Genomic DNA, 19,554 nt, shown 5'->3' with positions numbered 1-19,554 from the left:
TCCACATGCAAAAGAATGAAGCTGGATCCTAACACTATATACAAAATTAACTCAAAATAGATTAAACATCTACATGTAAGACATTACTATAAAACTCTTAGAAAAAAACATAGGGGAAAAGTTTCATGACATTGGATTTGACAATGATTTCTTGGATATGACACCAAAGACATACACAAAGAGGAAAAAAAACCAGACAAATTGGACTTCATGAAAATTTAAAATTCTGTGCATCAAAAGACAGTATCAACAGAGTAAAAAGGTAACTCACAGAATGGGAGAAAATATTTGGCAAATTATATATCTGATAAGGGATCAATATCCAGAATATATAGAGAATGTCTAAAACTCAGCAACATCAACAACAACCTGATACAAAAATGGGTAAAGTCCTTGAACAGATACTTTATCTAAAGAAGATATACCAAATGGCCAATATGAACATAAAAAAATGTTCAACATCTTTTGAAATGCAAATCAAAACTCACACCCATTATGATGACTAATATCAGAAGAACAGAAAATAAGTGTTGGCAAGGATGTGCAGAAATTGGAATCCTGTGCATGGTTGATGGGAGTGTAAAATGAAACTACCACTGGGAAAACAATATGGCAATTCCTCAAAAAATTAAAAATAGCAGTACATTACCCAGCAATTCCACTTTGGGTCTATACCCAAAAGAACTGAAAGCAAACAAGGTCTTGAAGAGATAGTTGTCTACCAATGTTCATAGCAGTATTATTCACAATAGCTAAAATGTGTAGGCAAACCAAGTGTCAATTGACAGATAAGTGGATAAACAAAATGTGATATATCTATATCTATATCTATCATCTATGGCACTGTTGTAGTGGAAGTCTCTCTGTCAGTCTACCTATTGCACTGTTGTAGTAGAGGTCCTAGCCAGAGCAATCAGGCAACAAAAAGAAATAAAAGGCATCAGAATCAGAAAGGAAGAAGTAAAAATTCTCTATTTTCAGGTGGCATGATTTTATATATAAAAATCCTAAATACTTTATCAAAAAACTATTAGATCTAATCAACAAATTCAAGGGTCCAAAAACATAAAATACTTGGGAATACATTTAACTGAGGAGGCAAAAGATCTCTACACTGAAAACTAAGACACTGATGAAAGAAACTGAAGAAGACACAAATAAATGGAAAGATATCCCATGTTCATGAATGGAAAGATTTAATATTGTTAAAATATTCATAATACCCACAGCCATCTATAGATTCAATGCAATCTCTATCAAGATTTCAATGGCATTTTTTATAGAAATAAAAAAAATCCTGAAATTCATTTGGAACCACAAAAGACCCCAAACAGACCAGAAAACCCTGAGAAAAAAACGAAGTGGGAGGCATCACACTTCCTGATTTCAAACAATCTTACAATGCTATCATAATCAAAACAGTATGGTAGTGGCACAAAACAGACACAGGCCAATGGAACATAATTAAGATTCTAGAAATACATGCCTGCATATATGGTCTACTAACATTTGACAAGGGAGTCAATAATACTAAATGGAGAAAAGACAGTCTCTTCAATAAATGGTGCTGGGAAAGTTGGATATTCTCATATAAAAGAATGAAACTATAGTCCTACCTTACACCCACTCATAAAAAATAACCCAAAATGGATTAAAGACTTAAATGTAAGACCTGAAACCATAAAACTCCTAGAAGAAAACAAAGGGGAAAAGCTCCTTGAACTTGATTTTGGCAATGATTTTTTGGGTATGACACCTAAAGCACAAGCAACAAAATAAACAATTAAGACTGCATCAAACTAAGAAGCTTCTGCACAGCAAAAGAAATGATGGACAAATGAAAATGCAACTTATGGAATGGGAGAAAATGTTTGAAAACCACACATCTGATAAGAGGTTATCATCAAAAATATATGAGTAACTCATACAAACCAATGACAAAAACCCCAAAAATAATCCAAATAAAAATGGGCAGAGGAACTCCACAAACGTTTTTCCAAAGAAGATACTCAAATGGCCAACAAGTACATGAAATAACCAACATCACTAATCATCAAGAAAATGCTAATCAAAACTACAATAAGATTTCACTTCATTTCATCTCATACCTGTTAGAATGGTTATCATAGAAAGACAATACCAAGTGTTGGCAAGGATATGGAGAAAATGTGCACTGTTGGTGGGAATGTATATTGATGTAGTCACTATGGAAAACAGTATGGAGGTTCCTCAAAAAATTAAAAATAGAGCCATATGATCCAGCAATTCTACTTCTGAGTATGTATCCAAAGGAAACAAATCACTAACTTAAAAGATAGATGCACCCCCATGTTCATTGCAGCATTATTTACAATAGCCAAGACATGGAATCAAACTAAGGTATCATCAGTGGATGAATGGAAAAGTAAATTTGGTGCATACATACAAAATGGAATATTATTCAGCCATAAAAAGAAGGACATCTTGCCATTTGCAACAACATGTATGGATCTTGAGGGCATTATGTTAAGTAAATAAGTCTGAAAGACAGTGAAAGACAAATACTGTATGATCTCACTTATATGTGGAATCTAAAAACAAACAAACAAACAAATAAACAAACTCCTATAGAACAGACTCATGGTTGCCAGAGGTGGGGAATAGGGGTAGGCTGCAAAGGTGAAGGTAGTCAAAAGGTACAAACTGCCAATTATAAAATATAAGTCGTGGGGATATAATGTACAACATAGCATAGTGACCATAGTTAATAATACTGTATTGTATATTTGAATGCTGCTGAGAGAATAGATCTTTTTTTTTAAGATTTTATGTATTTATTTGACAGAGAGAGAGACAGCGAGAGAGGGAACACAAGCCGGGGGAGTGGGAGAGGGAGAAGCAGGCTTCCCACGGAGCAGGGAGCCCGATGTGGGGCTCGATCCCAGGACCCTGGGATCATGACCTGAGCCAAAGGCAGATGCTTAACAACTGAGCCACCCAGGTGCCCCGAGAGAATAGATCTTAAAAGTTCTCCAAACTGAGGGTTGATGGAGGGAGGTGAGTGGGGGATGGGCTAAATGGGCAATGGGTATTAAGGAAGAACTTGTTATGATGACCACTGGGTGTTATATGTAAGCGATGAATCACTAAATGCTATTCCTGAAACCAATATTACTCTATGTTAACTAACTAGAGTTTAAATAAAAATTTGAAACAAACCAAAAAAGTTCTCATCACAAGAAAAAAATGTAACTATGTGTGGTTATGGATGTAGACTTATTGTGGTAATCATTTCATGATATATACAAATATCAAATCATTATGTTGTACAACTGGAACTAATATGTCAATTATTATATGTCAAACAAAAAGAAAACACTACCATGCACATACCTACAAAGTCCTCATTATCTAAGGACAACTAGTACTTAAAATGATACCTGAAGAGAATCAACCTAAAAGGGTAACAAAATTTCATCACAAATGGAAAAAACAAGGTTTGTTTAGGATTTCATCTATGAAAATAAAACGAAAAATTGTGAAAATATGCTTGTTAATCTCATATTTAAAAGATTTTAGGTTTTAATTGCAGTTATGCACTAATTTTTAGAACGGACAAAGAATGAAATAATTGGGGGATTTGGGGCATTGCTCCAATAAAAGTATTACATGATACAGTATCCTTCACCACATTTTTTATTCTCCTAGCATAAAAAGGGTTATTTTTGCCCAAACATTTGAACAATTCATTTCTTCTAAAGATCCCCTCATCAGTTTGATATCAAAACCCATATCACTCATCATCCATGTAGATTTTCGTCACTTCAATTAAGTGATCTAATTCATGTATCAGTGCCTATGGTATGTTGAAGCAGTTATCCAACACCACTTTCAACTTTACGAAATCTTGTATCTTGTGCAAAAATTATAATTTTACCTTGCGATTAATTTGTAATTTTGGCACTGTTAGCATTCATTAGTCAACAAAGGACCAATGATGTGATGGATGATATAGAAGCTATTGCTAAACAGGGAGGGATTTTGAGGAGAAATAATTTTATAAGTGATCAATTTATTGGTGATCTTATCCATGGTATAATGAATTTTGCTTTCCTATACAACCTCATAAAATATAAGCACTCAGGATAAGTGTAATGTAATTCTACACACATACATATACACATCTATACATGTATATATAATCTTGTGAGATATATATCCTAAACGGTAGGATTAAAGCTAATTTTTATATTTTCCTTATTACCTACCTGCATTTTCTGATTTTTCTATTACTGATCATACATGATTTGTGTAACTAAAAAAAAACCTGCATGATTTATCAAATGAAAGTAAGCTTTGAATAATATTTGAAAATAATGAGGCTTAAGGTCTTTGTCTAGTCACAGATTTTGTTTGCATTAGTTTTACAAACTGGCAACTGAAATTAGGCCTTGATAGTTGTATATCCTAGAGTCATTAAGCCCAGAATTATAGGGTACCACTTGCTAGGGATAGTAAACAGACCTGAAACTACAGAATGAAAGATTTGGGTTTTATTTACTAAATAACATTCTGACAGTTTGTGTTGTTAACTTTGGTAGGCATTACTACAAATTGAAAAATTTGATTCTAGTTTAGGATTAAATCTGATCCTAATTTGAGATTGAGGGATTAAATAAATAGTTTTTCATAGTCTTTTCCAGTATTTTCTAAGCTTATCAGCATCACCTAGGTCCCTTGCTACAAATACAGATCCTCTTCTTCTGCTCTTAAAAATGTGATTTTTGTAGGCCAGGAATCTATATTAACAGCTAACACCCTCAGGTGATTCTGATGTAGCCATATACATATACTGGTGTTAAGGAATCAGTGTTTTAGTCCAATGGTTCTGGGACGAAATCACCAAACTCTTGGTGAATGGACATTTACATTCACTTCTTTATGATCCTATAATGAAGAGAATTTCTTAGGGTATGGCCTTCCTTGGGTAATACAAACATGGTGCAATTTCTATTTGTATCATATCAATGCCAGCACCTGCCAACCAAGAGAAAGCAAATGATCCTCAGTATCAAGTATCAAACATTAGAATGCAGCAAAATTTGAAAGAGAAAGGCATTACAACACAACACATACCCTCCCCAGATGAGCACTGGGTATTGTATAAGACTGATGAATCACAGATCTGTACCCCTGAAACAAATAATACATTATATACTAATTAATTGAATTTAAATTAAAAAAAGAAAAAATATAAATCAAATAAAATGAAAAAAGAAAGAGAAAAGCAATCACTTAAAGCAAACTTTTCAATAGATTTCAATACAGCAAAATCATAAAAATCTCTCTTAAAGATCAGCTAATACAACCTCATAATTTTACAGATGAAAGTCACAAAGGTGAAGTCATATGAATTGTATTAAAACCAGAATTGTGACAAAATTCAGGACACAATGACTCCTACACTTGCATGTTTTTAATGAATCAATTATGTATATTAATTGAATTCCTTGAGAGCACGTATTTCTAGTACTTAGCATACTTCTTGGCACATGATGCCTCAGTAAAAGTTTGTTAAAGTGTTCTGTTTAATTTTAGGAGGTCAAAACAAAAGTCATGGTGATAACTTGTAACAAAAATTCTGTTTAGAGTATTTGAAAGCTGTGAATACATATGCAACACAAAGAAAATCAAGGGATATATTATATATATATATATCTTTTAGGCACGGAAGCCCAGGAGGCAGGAACAGAAATGGAGGAGGACTAGGGATGCAAATAGGTTGTGTACTGACCTGGGAACTGCTAGATTTAGGCAATCAACACCAACTGCCCACCCCTCCTTTTGTTCCCTCTTAAAGAGCTTCTGAAATTTACACAAGAGGGGCAGACAGGAAGCCAAGACCTCCATAGGCAAACCTTGGCCCCACTCAGTTTCTGTGCTGTTTGGAGCCTCCGTTTCCTTGTCTGGAAAATGAGGTTGACAATAATAATAATTAGTTCACAGCATTACTGTGGTGATTAAGTGCAGTAATATATATTTACCATAGAATATTATTTGGTACCAGAGAAGTGCTAGCTCTTCTTCTTAGTATGGATTCTTTCAACAAACTAATTGAGCACCAACTCTATGCCACCTTGAGGAGATACAACGATGGACAAGAGCAATAAAGTTCCTTCCTGTATGGAATTTATATGTTCTATTATTGAATAAAATTAAATGGGGCAGACAATAAACAAGGAAACATTGAAAAATTATTTTGAGCATATATTCTGTAAAGAAAACAAAACAGAAAAATGTTTAGTGATCAGTGGTCATGGAGAGTCCATCTGAGGAGGGACCATATAAGCTGGGACCTGAATTACAAGAAAGATATGTGCACAGATCTGGAGGTTCAGCATTCAGTGCTGAGTAAACAGCTGGTACAAAAACTCAAAGGTGAGAACATACTTGATCTGTTCCAAGGTGGAACTCATGCACCTGCAATATGATCATGCCTTGGAGATGTATTTCTACCCCTGCACATGTGAAGATAATTTATATGGGCATCTTCATCCTCACCAAGTAAGAGTTGGAGAATGAGGAAGAAGTAGCTACATGTCCTGGATGTTCTCGCATTATAAAATGGACAAAGGTCAGTTTACGTGTAGAGAAACAATCCCAGTCCCTTCCACCAATGAATGATTAGTTAAATGCTGAAGGCTTGAGGAGTCAAAATCCTGAACAACTGGGAATGAGCCAAGGTGGAAAAAACCAAATGCCAAGTTACAGGCCTCTTCCCTAGGGACACCAGGTTTGTGGTTAGCTATTCTATTAGAATGTAGATTCTTTACATCATATTAGAAACAAGCGAAAAGATGTGACATACTTGGATTTTACGTTTAGACTTTTGAACTGGAAGTGTTCTTAATTTTCCATCAGAATTTTAAAGGAGGATAATTTCCAATCAGTGTTTTATTTCCCTCCATTTGATCATTTTTATGCCTTAAACCTAATCACTCGCTATCTGATAGCAGCAGTATCTACCTCAAAGTTATTAGTATCCCTTTTTTTGATTTGGTTATGAAGATAATTCAAACTAACCCTTCTTGTAATTTGACATCACCTTTGCTTTAGAAACTTTAAAGCTTGAGAAAATGAGTCGTCTTGTTAGTGTTGCACTTCCATGTTCTGTACCAAACCTCAGGCTTGCCCTTGGTTTGGTCCTTTTTAGAATGTTCATGTTCTGTGAAGCAGGTCTTTTCTGTTACATACCATTTAGTGTTAGTCATGCTATTAAAGAGAAAATTTAGATAATTTAGTGGAGAAAATTTCTCCAGAACTAAAATTTCATGCATAAAAGTAAAAAAGTGAAATGGTTACCAAATTTGGAATTTCCTTATGAATACTCCATATGTTTCTTGAAAAACTGGGAAAAGATAAAAGTCAAACAGCCAAGGGAAGCAAAATTGATAACAGAATGAGAAGAATAATATATACCAACTTAGTAAATAAAATGCTTAAATAATTTTGCCAGACCAGGGCAGATATTTCTATATATGGATGCTCAGTGGTTTTTAGAAAGGGCTAATGAAATTGCTCTCTAGATGGGAGTTGATGTCAACTCTTCACGACTGGCAACAATGTTCCCAGCATTTTCACAATATCATATCACATCACCTAAAAAATAAAGGATCTCTAAAGTAACTGCTGAAGCTTGTCTTGAAAATAAGAGGCCAAATCTGAGTAGATGCGCTCATGGGGTACATCTAATGAACCTCTATAATCTGCAACCAAACTAGAGGCACACTGTGCCAGAAGAATGTTGTCCTGGAGAAAAATAAATATATAAAGAGAGATGGGTCATCAGCTTTCCTTTGTTACAGTGCTGGGAGAAGCAAGAAATTAGATTCACTTATATGGAGATTTGAAAACCCCCTTTGTATATGTAAATTTCCTGTGTGTATATAAAGTTAACAAAAATGCACTGACATCTGGCAGGTTGTTTGGGAAATGGCTCCTGCAATTAGAGAGAAAAATGGCTTACCAGAAAACATTCTATTACTGATAGCTGCACATAGACACTGGAGGTTTAAATTAAAACAAGTCTATAGGGTTTTTTTCCCTACAAATACCATGGCTATGTGTAGCTATTAGACTGAGAAACAATAAATCATCAAAAGCTGGATGCTGAAAGTGTTTGGTACATTATGAGAAGCATTGTCCTACTGCAGATGTAAATAAATGGCATGTTCTTGATATAATGAGAAATTTCATTGCTGTGTGGGAAAGACACCTCAGAATTGCTTTGCCAAAGCTGGTGTTGGAATCATTGATGGCTCAGAGAAACAGAGCAGGATAAGTGATGACTCTGACTGGAATTGAGCCACAAAGAAAAAATGAACTCTCCCATACTCAAATGCCAATGATTTTGTAGATATTGATAATGTGTTAGCTCCCTCTGCTGATTGTGAATTTCAAAGGAGAACAGGCACTCTTGAGGCAGATCTATTCTGAACACAGAACAAGAAGAAAATTTGCCCAAGGCCAAATATCCAGGAGAAAAGAAGCATAAACAGCACTGGTGATCAGTGATAGAATGCAACAATGTGCATGATTTTGATGCCAACGCAACAGTCACTGGATTTGTTTGTGAATCACAAAATAACACATCAGGATCCAATCCTGTTAAATGGAATGTAAAACCAGGGTCTCCTAGATAGGATTAGAGCTCTGTGTAATATATGTATCTTGTTTTAGCCCAACAGACATTTCTGGAGCATCTAGTACACGAGAGCTGGTTTGTAATCCAGACTCCATCGTTTCTTAGTTTTGTAATCTTTGTCAAGACCAGAAGATTTCTAATGTATACGATTAGGAGACTGGATTAGGTTATCTAAACCATCAGTTCTATAATTCCAGGCTTGGTAGCTGCAGGAACTGAAATGGAAATTGAAGCCTTTACTCCATACGCTCAAACTATCTAAAATCATGCATTATAAAAAAGAGATTGCATTCTTCAGTAACTTGATGAATTAGTAACAGAACTTCTGAATTTGAAAACTATAAAATTATAAAGTCACCTATTTAAATGGTTCTGTATGCACGTTAGTATACACATCCAGAAGCATTTTTCTTGGAAACTACCCAACATATTTTTAAAACTGTAGATATTAATTTATTACCAGGATAGACGGTGTATTGGCATGCTAAATAAAGCTAATTTTTTTTTTAAAAAAACCTTACATCAGATCATATCACTGCTCTGCTCTAACCTCTCTAAAGATTTTCTGTTACACTTAGAATAAAATCCAAATTCCTTCTGGCTTCCACAGCCTTGCAAGACCCTCTGGCCATAAGATAAGACATAATAGAACTCCAAGCAGAGAGAGCTGGTGCAAAGATCATAAAATGGGAAGGAGCTCACAATATTTAAAGACCAGAAAGAAACCTGGTGTGATCTCTCCTCCTACCACTCTTCTCTCACTTCTACTACCTTCCAGTCACTCTGGCTTAATTTTGTTCTCTCTTATCTTCTTGTGGCTGATTCCTTCTTGACATTCAGATTTCAGCTTAAATGTTACCTTCTGAGAGAGACCTTCCCTGATTTCCCAATGTAAAGGGTTTTGCTAGAAATACAAGTTTTGGAGCACAGATACGTTACTTTAGGAGAGAACATGGAGTAAGAAGAGAGGCTTTGATAGAGCCCTAAAATCTCTAAATTGAGGCAACATTTAGGGTTCACAGAGCTCTTAACTCAGGACTGTCTAGTTCCAAAACTCATTCTCTAAGATACTATTCCCTCTCACAAAGAATAGGTACTGAATAAAATTAATACTAATGCGAAAATTAAACCCTTACAGATGGTGGATAAAGGTGAAAAAAGAAGCATATACTTTGATGTAAAATGAAGAAGTGATATTTGAGATAGGCATTGAAAAATAAATAAGATTTGGACAGGAGAGGCAGCATGTGCAAAGGCGTTGAGACATGAAAGAGCATGGTACTGAAGTGTTAGCTCCATGTAGGCAAGGGCATTGTCTGTCTTTTTCACTGCTATATCTCCAGGATATATAATAGGCCTGGCTCATAGTAGGCACTTAGTACATATTAGTGGAAGGAATGGATGGATGGATGAATGAGTGAATGCCACCACAGAGAAGCAGGGTTGAACACAGAGTGTGTTGGTGAGAGAGACAGAATATTAAGCAGGAGAGGTAGAGAGAGGCCAGATCATGGAGGGCCTTGAATTCTGTTAAGAATCTTAGACCTTATCCTCTATATAATGTGGAGCCAATGAAGGTTTTAAGTAGCATTTCAAAGTGATCAGATTTTGTTTTAAATAGAATAATCTCAAGTGACAAGAAGGGGTAGGTGGGGAGATGGTGAAGGAGATACTATAGGTACAGACATTATTTCTGATTTCTAGTGCCCTGATCATTGTAGTCATGAGTCTCTTAATGTACTTCAATTTGTCTATAGCCCACCCAGAGCCAATAACAATAACTAAGGTATGGTATATCCTGCACATATTAGATTAGAACCATGTGTATAGTGCCTCATGACCAGTACTACATTTTTGACATGCTTGGAAAAATACAGAGGAATGGAGTAGAGGTAATTTGCACAAACTATCTCACCATTTCCCATTTTTCTTTTTCTTTCTCCCTGAATATAAACTAAATAAAAGTAAATGTTAGTTATCGCTATGTAAGACCAAATGAAGGAGAACCAATGACAAACACAGTGCTTGTTTGATAAATACTTATTGTCCTCAAGTGCTTACTCTCTGCCTGGCACTACTGTTCATTAATCATTGCAACAACCCTTGAAGACAGGTGCTGTTATTATCCTCATTTGAAAGATGAGAAAACTGAAGCTTGACAAGTGAGGTATTTAGGAGATAAAATTAATATTGGCTTGCTGATTGTTTGGATGTGAACTTTGAGGGAGTGAAATGATAGCCAGCTTTCTGGTGTGAGCAACTGATTGCACGGTTGTGCTATTCACTGAGGTGGGATTAGAGGAGAAGGAAGAACAGGTTATGGGAGAGGGGAGAGTAGAAATGTACTAGGTCATCTGAGGACTACATTAAGTTTTAAGTGCTTGAAAGAGATGCCCAGCTGTCATTAGATATTTCAGTCTGGGTTACAGGAGTCTTTTCTGGGCTTCCTATATGTGGGAATCCTCAGCATACAGATGACAACCAAATCAGTGGGAATGGTAAGATCACCCAAGAAACGTGTGAGCATAGGGAAGAGCACTATGGATTGTGAACATTTCAAAGGAAAATGAGGAGCTGCCATAAAAGTGGGAGGGGAATGAGGAATGTGCACCATCTTAGAGATAAAAGAATAGAAAGTGCTATGAAGTGAATGTTTGTGTCCCTCCCCCCCAATTTATATATTGGAGTCCTGCTCCTCAATGTGATGGTAGTTGGAGGTGGTGCCTTTCTGAGTTAATTAGGCCAGGAGGGTGGAGCCCTCATGAATGAGATTGCTGCCCTTATAAGAGATGTGTGAGAGCTGATATCTCTCCATCATGTGAAGATACAGCAAGAAGATAGCAGTTTGCAAGTCAGCAAGCAGGTTCCCACCAGAACTCAACCATAACCGGCATTCTTGTCTGAAACTTCCCAGCCTCCAGAACTGTAAGAAATGAATTTCTGTTGTTTAAGCCATCCAGATTGTGACATTTTGTTAAAGCGGCCCATACTAAGAGGATTTAAAGAAGACGAAAATAATCAACGTAAAATCCTGCAAGTTTGAAGTATGGTAATTGTTTTAGCAACACAGTTGATAATTTTGACTGGAAAAGAGAGGTGGGAAAAAGACTACAGGTTAAGTTTGTGTGGTGACAGGTTTGGGGGGTGTGAAATTGAGAAAGGTGACTTTGGAATGTTTTAGATGAGAGAAATTCTGCCAATCTTTAAATGCTGATAATAAGCAGCGAGTAAGCAGGGAGCCATTTGAGGAGTCATGAGACAGAAGGGTTCATCAGTGGGGCTAGACTCAGTTGGCAAGAGGGAATAGGAATGTAAAGGGGACGGGGCGGGGGGAGCTTATATCAAATGAGAGGAGGAGAAGGAGGAGGGGTTATTATTATTATTATTATTATTGCAAAAGAATGGGAGAAAGGATTGTTGAGGGGTCTAAGGAGGTTAGGAAATTTCGTGGCGAAAGTAGAGAGTTCCTGTGACACGAATTCTACTTTGTGAAATAACAGGAGACGTTACCTTCTGAGACTAAGCACGGAGATGGCGGGGCAAGCTTCGGTCTTCATTTATCCCCACCGACTCAATGCTGGTGAACTCTTTGTGGCCCTGCATCCTTCCTTTTGCCGGAGGAACAGCGCTTGATGTTGTTTACCACAAGTTATTGACTATGTGACAGGCTGGGCGATATGCCAGTTGGACTACCACTCCCAGAATGCAGTGCGGCTACTGGGAAGTGCCGGGGCTGGGAATGCAGCAGGCCCCGCCCTACAGCCCACTCCCCATTGGAGGAGCGCTCACATTCCCAGGAGGCCGCGCGCGGGCGGGGCGCTTTACGCGGAAGCCGGTGGCGTCCGGTCCCAGCCTCCTCTGGGAGCGGGCAGTCGGCGGCCCGGCTCAGACTTGCGCCCCTCGGTTCTGAGCCCACGCGCTTTCAGGGGGTGCACGAACAGGTAAATGGAACGGGGCGCACTCGGCAGAAGGCGGGGAAACGACGGCGGAGGGAGGGCAGAGGGGTGGACGAGAGGGTGCTGGGGTGGAGCGAGGAGGCAGTGCAAGGGTGACTTGGGCTTCTCTGGTGTCGACGGTGCGAATTGTCGGGCAGGTTCAGTTTTGGCGAACTGCGTTTTGTGCCGCTGATAAAGAGTGTCAGAATGCGTCACTGAAGTTGTTGTTACAGGAGGGCAAAATGTTAACTTTCCCTCAGTTCGCATTCTGCAGGACCTTTCTTTAGCGTTTGAGATTCAATCTTGAGATCTGAGTCTTCTGAAAACTAGTCTCTGCGCCCTTGTTTTGATGACGTCACTTTGTGCTTCACCTACTTCTGTGCTCCTTCGTGGGTTTGTACACCTCCGCGTGCCCTTTCTTCACCGCCCATTGTTTCATTCCTCTTCTGCCTCAGTTCGGATAGGGACTCATTATCTCTACCCAGACCTATTTACACAGCGTCGACCTGTATTTTACTGTTATAACTGGCCAATATTTAACAAACTCTGACCATGTACTAGACTCTTTGGTAAATGTCTTACATCTCCCTCTACCGTAACCCCCACAAATGAGCAGTTGTTAAGTCCTTTTCTTTCTCTTATTAATTGCGCTCAACTACCTGTACCTCCATTGGCCCACCCTCGATCCCAGAGACATGTGTTCCCTTTGAATAGCTGTGGCTGAGAGCAGACTCACTCATATGTTTAATAAATATTTATTGAACAGCTAATATGTGCTAGAGACTCTTCTAAGTTCAAGGGATATAGCTAGAAACAAGACCTAGGAGATCGCTACTCTCAGTAGCTTAGATGTTTGTATGTGTGTGTTGGCAAACAGGAATAATCCAGATGATGTGATGTGATGTGGTGGTTAATGCAAAGTAGAACAGGTGGTTGACTTGACAGGGTAGGCTCCTATCCTGAGAAAGTCAGAGGGATTGGGTTGGGTCTCAGAACATCACCATAAAAGAGTATTTGTAACACCAACAAGAATACAAGAAGTCTGTAACCAGACTTCAGGCTTTTCATAAACATCTCTTCTTTTCCTCTGTCATATCAATATTTGTTCTTCATTCTTCTGTCTCCTCCAAGGTTATTACATCAGAACTGGTGGTTTATCTGTCGTTGGTTTATTTCCTCCTAAGACCCAGACAGAAAGTTGGGGATTAGATTAGATTAAAGCAGCTCAACTGCTTTATCTTAATTAAGGAGATAGTTTAGTAATCAAAATATCCTTCTTCCTAGGTCCTACTGAATATAAAGTTATCTGTTGTTTAAACCAAAACATGCTCAGTATTCATTCATTTATTTAACAAATATTTGAGGGAAAATTATATGCCAGGCACTGTGCTGGGCACTGGAAAGCTAGTGAGGATAAAATAGACCTTGACCTCTCTTCCAGAGAAATAATTGTAATGGTATGTAGAGGAAATTCCTAATACATAGGCTGATGCCTGCATTTTTTCTTCACCCAGGGTGAGATAATCACAAACCTTTAAGAAGTCTGAATAACTTTGTACATTTTTAGATTATTCACTGGTTACACTTCATTGCACTTATTTGTTTATGTCTGTCTTTCCCATTGTACTATGGCTCCCTTGAGTATAGAGATCCTTTCTTACTGGCCTTCATATCTCCAGTGTCTACTACTTTGGCTGTCATATAGTAAATCCTGGAAAAATATGTGTTGAACTGAAATAGAAAAACGATTTGATCCAATCCCTTAATTATTTCATTTACACAAGGCCTTCTTTATAAAAGGTCATTGTACTTATCCCTAAAACTTCTCATTCATCAAATGTGGACCATTCTATCTCATCAGGCTAGTTTACCTTCCCTAGTTTGTTCTCACTTCTATGCCTTCTCTTGTTCCATAGCTCTCCCATAAAATGTGTTCCCATCTCTTCGTGAGCACTTCCCATGCCCCCTTCTCATTTAATTTAATGGGCCAATTTAATAGTATATAAGGGTGGAAACAATCTAATTTCCGTTGTGTCTTTCCTATGAAACATTCTGCTAATGAACTGTTGCAAGGATTAACATAATACATTCCTTTGCAATAATATAAATAATGATATAGAATGCATTCTTTTGATTTTGCATTGATTATTACCATGTGCTATGTGAGAAGTCAATTCTTCCACCTTTTTTTTCTGTTTGAACAGTTGCACAACCTTTATTCATACAACACATTATAGTGTCATTTGGTTTCCACTTGGTAGAGACACATCTTTAAATATTATTTTCTCCTTAGCCTGAGATAATTTTTATTTTGTCACTCTGTTGTTTTCAGAATGTAAGTCTCAATTCTTCAAATAAAAGATTTTTATTATGCAGATATCATTCAACTGTAAATTGTTACTGCAAAAGATAAATTTTGTCTTTATAACTGATTAAAAAACACAACAGGAACACAAGAGTGCTGGAGTCATGATTGTCATTATGATTTTAGGATATGCCAGCCTAAGAGCAGCCAGACATGCTTCCAAGACATTAAAAATTAGGCACTGTCATTTTAGAGAATTTCTTGGCTTTTAGGCCTTCATAATGCAAATGCAGCATGGAATTGTGTGCCATCACTCATTTATAAGGTATATGTGTAGATCCAGAATATTAACGTACATTTTTTAATGTTATCAAAATAAAAATATAGAATTAAAAAAAATCCTCAGAATACACAGACTTGAATGTGAGAAAAACTGACTTGGCCTTTTTCTTTATTCAGTTCCCTAAAACCATCTTCACCCTTTACTTGAAGATGCCTCCACTGAGGAGCAGTGTTTTCATTGTTGCTGTTATATTTGCAATTTGTTCTTTATTTTTATTTTTATGTATTGTTTTCTAGAGAGGGACATGGGGAGTGGGGAGCAATTTTTTTAAGATTTATTTATTTATTTGAGAGAGAGTGTGTGTGGGAGGGCAAGGGCAGAGGAAGAGAGAGTCTTAAGCAGACTCTGCGCTGATTGTGGAGCGCGAAACGGGGCTTAATCTCATGACCCTGAGATCACACCCGAGCCGAAACCAAGAGTTGGATGCTTAACCAGCTGGGCCACCCAGGGGCCCTGAGCAATTTGTTTATAACACAGGTAATCCCTTACTTATAAATGGATATGTTTTGAAAATTAGTTTTTAAGATTTTTTGAAACTCGATGCCTTTTTCATTATAAATAATGCTATTCAGGGTATTTCCGTTATTATGCCAATTGGTAACATCTTAATCTTTAATGGACTTAAAGATCTTCACCACAATTTAATAATTCCTCTGTAAAAAACTACATCTAGAATTCTCAGTAGGATTCCCCCATAGCATTTTTTTTTTTTTTTTTGAATCCCGGCAACTAAAACAAAAATGTCCTTTCCTTGGAATCTTCTAGGCAGTAGAAACAGGCCTTTCTAACTCCAAGCTGTTGGAGATTGCCCTTCTGGCCCATCTCTTTAAGGACAGGCCTCTAATGAGAGTAAGGAAAGAGTGATGTGAATATAGAGAGAGGGAAGAGTAAGAATGATTTGGGAGGAACAGTGGGTTTCTAAGATGTTTTGTGTCCTCAAAAAAGATATGTTGCATCTTGACCAGTGGTACCTGTGAATGTGACTTTATTTGGAAATAAGGGTTTTTGCAGGTATAGTTAAGATGTAAGTTAAAATGAGGTCATAGCGGAGTGGGTGTCCTAATAAGAGAAAAGACCCAGAGACTGCTATGTGAAGACATGGACACACATGAAGAATACCATATGACTATGGAGGCAGAGATTGAAGTGCTGCAGCTGAAAGCCAAGGAATGCCAAGGATTGTCAGCAGACTACCAGAAGCTAGGGAGAGATAAGAAAGGATTGTCCCCTAATAGATTTCTGAGGGAGCCTGGCCCTGCCAACATCTTGATTTCAGTAAATTTCTGTTGTTTTAAACCTTTGTGGCTTTTGATACTTTGTCAAGGCAGCCACAGGAAACTCATACAGGATTCTTAGCAGGAAGGAAGTAGAACTGGGATAACGGCTGTGGGACCAAGCAAGGCATGAATAAGAGAACGGAGGAACAGTGTTGAGACAGGGCTTTCCTTTATATTTCATTATTGGGTTTTTTTTTCCTTCTCTTTTCCCTCTGGCTTATCTTTTTCATTCTTTTTTTCTTGCATGTTATATTTATATAGCACTTTATGGTTTATTAGACATTCACATACTGCTAGTAATTAGCAGAACCAGGTTTTCTCACTTTAAATGCAGTATTCTTTCATAGTTTCTATTATCCCAATATTCATTAAGACATTAGATTCAAGTAATGGGGATTAAGGAGTACCCTTGTGAGCACCAGCTGTTGTATGGAAGTGTTGAATCACTAAATTATAAACCTGAAACTAATTTTACACTGTTAACTGGAATTTAAATAAAAACTTAAAAAGACATTACAGATTCTATTGCAAGAGAGTTACAGTGGTGGCAGATGAGACTTGATAATAGGTGAGGTTTTTAACAGTCTAGAAGAGAGTAAGAAATTCCTGTTATTGATGTCTGAGAAGAAAGTTTCTGTTGCTATGTACCTGATGTTTAACAGACATTTTTTATAACTCTTTTTTTTTTTTTTAAGATTTTATTTATTTTTTTGACAGAGAGAGATAGCCAGAGAGGGAACACAAGCAGGGAGAGTGTGATAGGGAGAAGCAGGCTTCCTGCCAAGCAGGGAGCCCAATGTGGGACTCGATCCCAGGACCCTGAGATCATGACCCAAGCCAAAGGCAGATGCTTAATGCCTGAGCCACCCAGGGTCCCCTTAACAGACATTTTTTAATTGGGGGCTGATTTTCTTGAACAAAACACTGCTTCCCTGTAACATATATCCGTTGTTCCAAGTCCAAATAATGCACACCCTGTTCTAGGTGACTGTACTTCATGTAAAATTGAAGGCTGTTGTCACGTTCCCTCTAAATCTTCTCTTTTTAATATTAAATATTTTTAGTTTCTCTAGTCATTCTTCAAATGATAGAATGTCCAGGTCTCTGTCCAGGTCTCTTACCCATCCAGTCTTGAAATACTGTACCCAGACTTGAACTCAGTATTCCACATACATTCTAACCAGCAGAAAGTATAATGGTAATAGTAGTTAAAAAGATCAAGACACCCTGTTTTTAAATGTAATTTAGGATTATGTAAGCATTTTAAGCAATTACCTAATGTCAGTTCATAATGAACTTATGGTCCACTAAGACACTAGATTTTTTTTTTTTTTTTTGTATTGTTGCCAGTTCAGTTTTCTTCTTGAAGCTATTAAGGGATTGAAGCTGCTACTTTTTCATTTGTCTCAGGGACCATATAATTTCTCATCTCGGTTTCTCTTTGTGTTATTGTTCCACTCTACTGCGTATCTGTTTGACTAACCAATAACTTCCTTCTTTATAAAATTTCAGTGGCTCTTTATAGTCTTCCTACTGTGCATCAGTAAACACAGGTAGGAGCTGACATTTGTTCCTTCTTGAAGCTTGCTTTCCCTTTGGCTTCCAGGCCACCACACACTTCTGGCTTTCCTCTCATTTTCTCAGTTGGTCCTCCTCAGTTTTCTTTGTGGGTCTCTGTTCATCTACCTTTCCCTCAACTATTTGTTGTGCCTTGGGTTTTGTCTTTGGCTTTCTCTTAACTTTGGTTGTGCCCTGATTTTTTTTTTCTATATGCAATATGTCTTCAACAAATAGATGATGTTTAAAATGACAGGTGTAGATGAGCTCTTCTTGGGATGAGAGAGCATAGAACCAAGACCCATGGAAAGTCAACATTTGGAAGTCAGCTAGAGGAGGAGGGCTCATCAAGAAAACAAGGAGCAGCCAGATATGTGGGAGTGTTTCAAGAAGGAGGGTTAGTCAACGATGTTGACTCTTCCTAAGAGGTCAGGTAAGTGAGAATAGAGAAGTGTCCACTGAATTTTGTAGCATAGAGGCTGTTGATGATCTTAGCAAGCATGGTTTTGTGGACCGTTGAGGGCAAAACCCAGTAAGTTGAAGAGTTAAAAAGAAGTAGAGGGGCGCCTGGGTGGCTCAGTCATTAAGCGTCTGCCTTCGGCTCAGGTCATGATCCCAGGGTCCTGGGATCGAGCCCCGCATCACGCTGCCTGCTCCGCGGGAAGCCTGCTTCTCCCTCTCCCACTCCCCCTGCTTGTGTTCCCTCTCTCGCTGTCTCTCTCTCTGTCAAATAAAATTTAAAGAAGAAAGAATGAGGGCAGAATAAATTATTTAAAAAAAAGAAGTAGAGAAGCAGAGATGGTGTATAGATTATGATATTAAGAAATGGAGCAGTACCTGGAGCATGTTATAGGGTCAGTTGAGGCTTTTAAGATTGAGGGATATGATGTATGAGAAAGTGATTTGGAAATTGTAACTTACTACATATGTGTCAAGAGAAATCCAGAAAGATGATGGCTAAGGACACAGCCCTGAGGAATACCCTCATTTAGAGAGTGAAGAAGAGACCCTGAGAGGTGTTCAGCTCAAGACACAGATGAGCGCTTCTTCTGCTCTATGTGCGGTTTTTCAGTGCTGGGATTCCAAGAAGGAATCTTTGGATTCCCCGACTTCAAGCACTTTATGGTCTGTTGCTGTGTTTCACAAAATATGGTTAAGTGAATGACCTGCATCTAGATAGGCTTGTTTTAAGTATGTTATTCCAGGGTCTTACCTCAAGCCTACTGAATCAGAATTTTAGGTGATGATGCCAAGAATTTGAATTTTTAACAGTGACTGTCACTCTTCCACCCAAGATAACTCATTCACCTACAGTTTAAGAACCACTGGCCTGTTGGATGAAACTGAATGTGTTAACAAATAATAGTAAGTTGAAGAGTTAGTAGAAGAATAGGAAGGTACTTGGACATCTCTTTTTATAAATTTATTCCATTAGATAAAAGAAATGGGGCTGT

General features: G+C 37.7%; 1 protein-coding gene across 1 annotated transcript in view; it reads left to right on the top strand.

The window, feature by feature from the left end:
• Positions 1-12,490: 12,490 nt before the first annotated feature.
• The window catches only part of VAMP7 (vesicle associated membrane protein 7), a 61,394-nt gene continuing 54,330 nt past the window's right edge, over positions 12,491-19,554 (top strand). Inside the window, exon 1 of the mRNA XM_032398751.1 lies at positions 12,491-12,624. The gene's annotated coding sequence lies outside the window, so the exon portion shown is untranslated. The remainder of the gene's footprint in view (positions 12,625-19,554) is intronic.

The sequence above is a fragment of the Phoca vitulina genome, unplaced genomic scaffold, assembly GCF_004348235.1.
Source record: "Phoca vitulina isolate PV1807 unplaced genomic scaffold, GSC_HSeal_1.0 scaffold119, whole genome shotgun sequence".
NCBI classification, from domain to species: Eukaryota; Metazoa; Chordata; class Mammalia; order Carnivora; family Phocidae; genus Phoca; species Phoca vitulina.
Note: the sequence above shows the minus strand (reverse complement) of the source record. Positions and strands in the feature narration are given on the sequence as shown.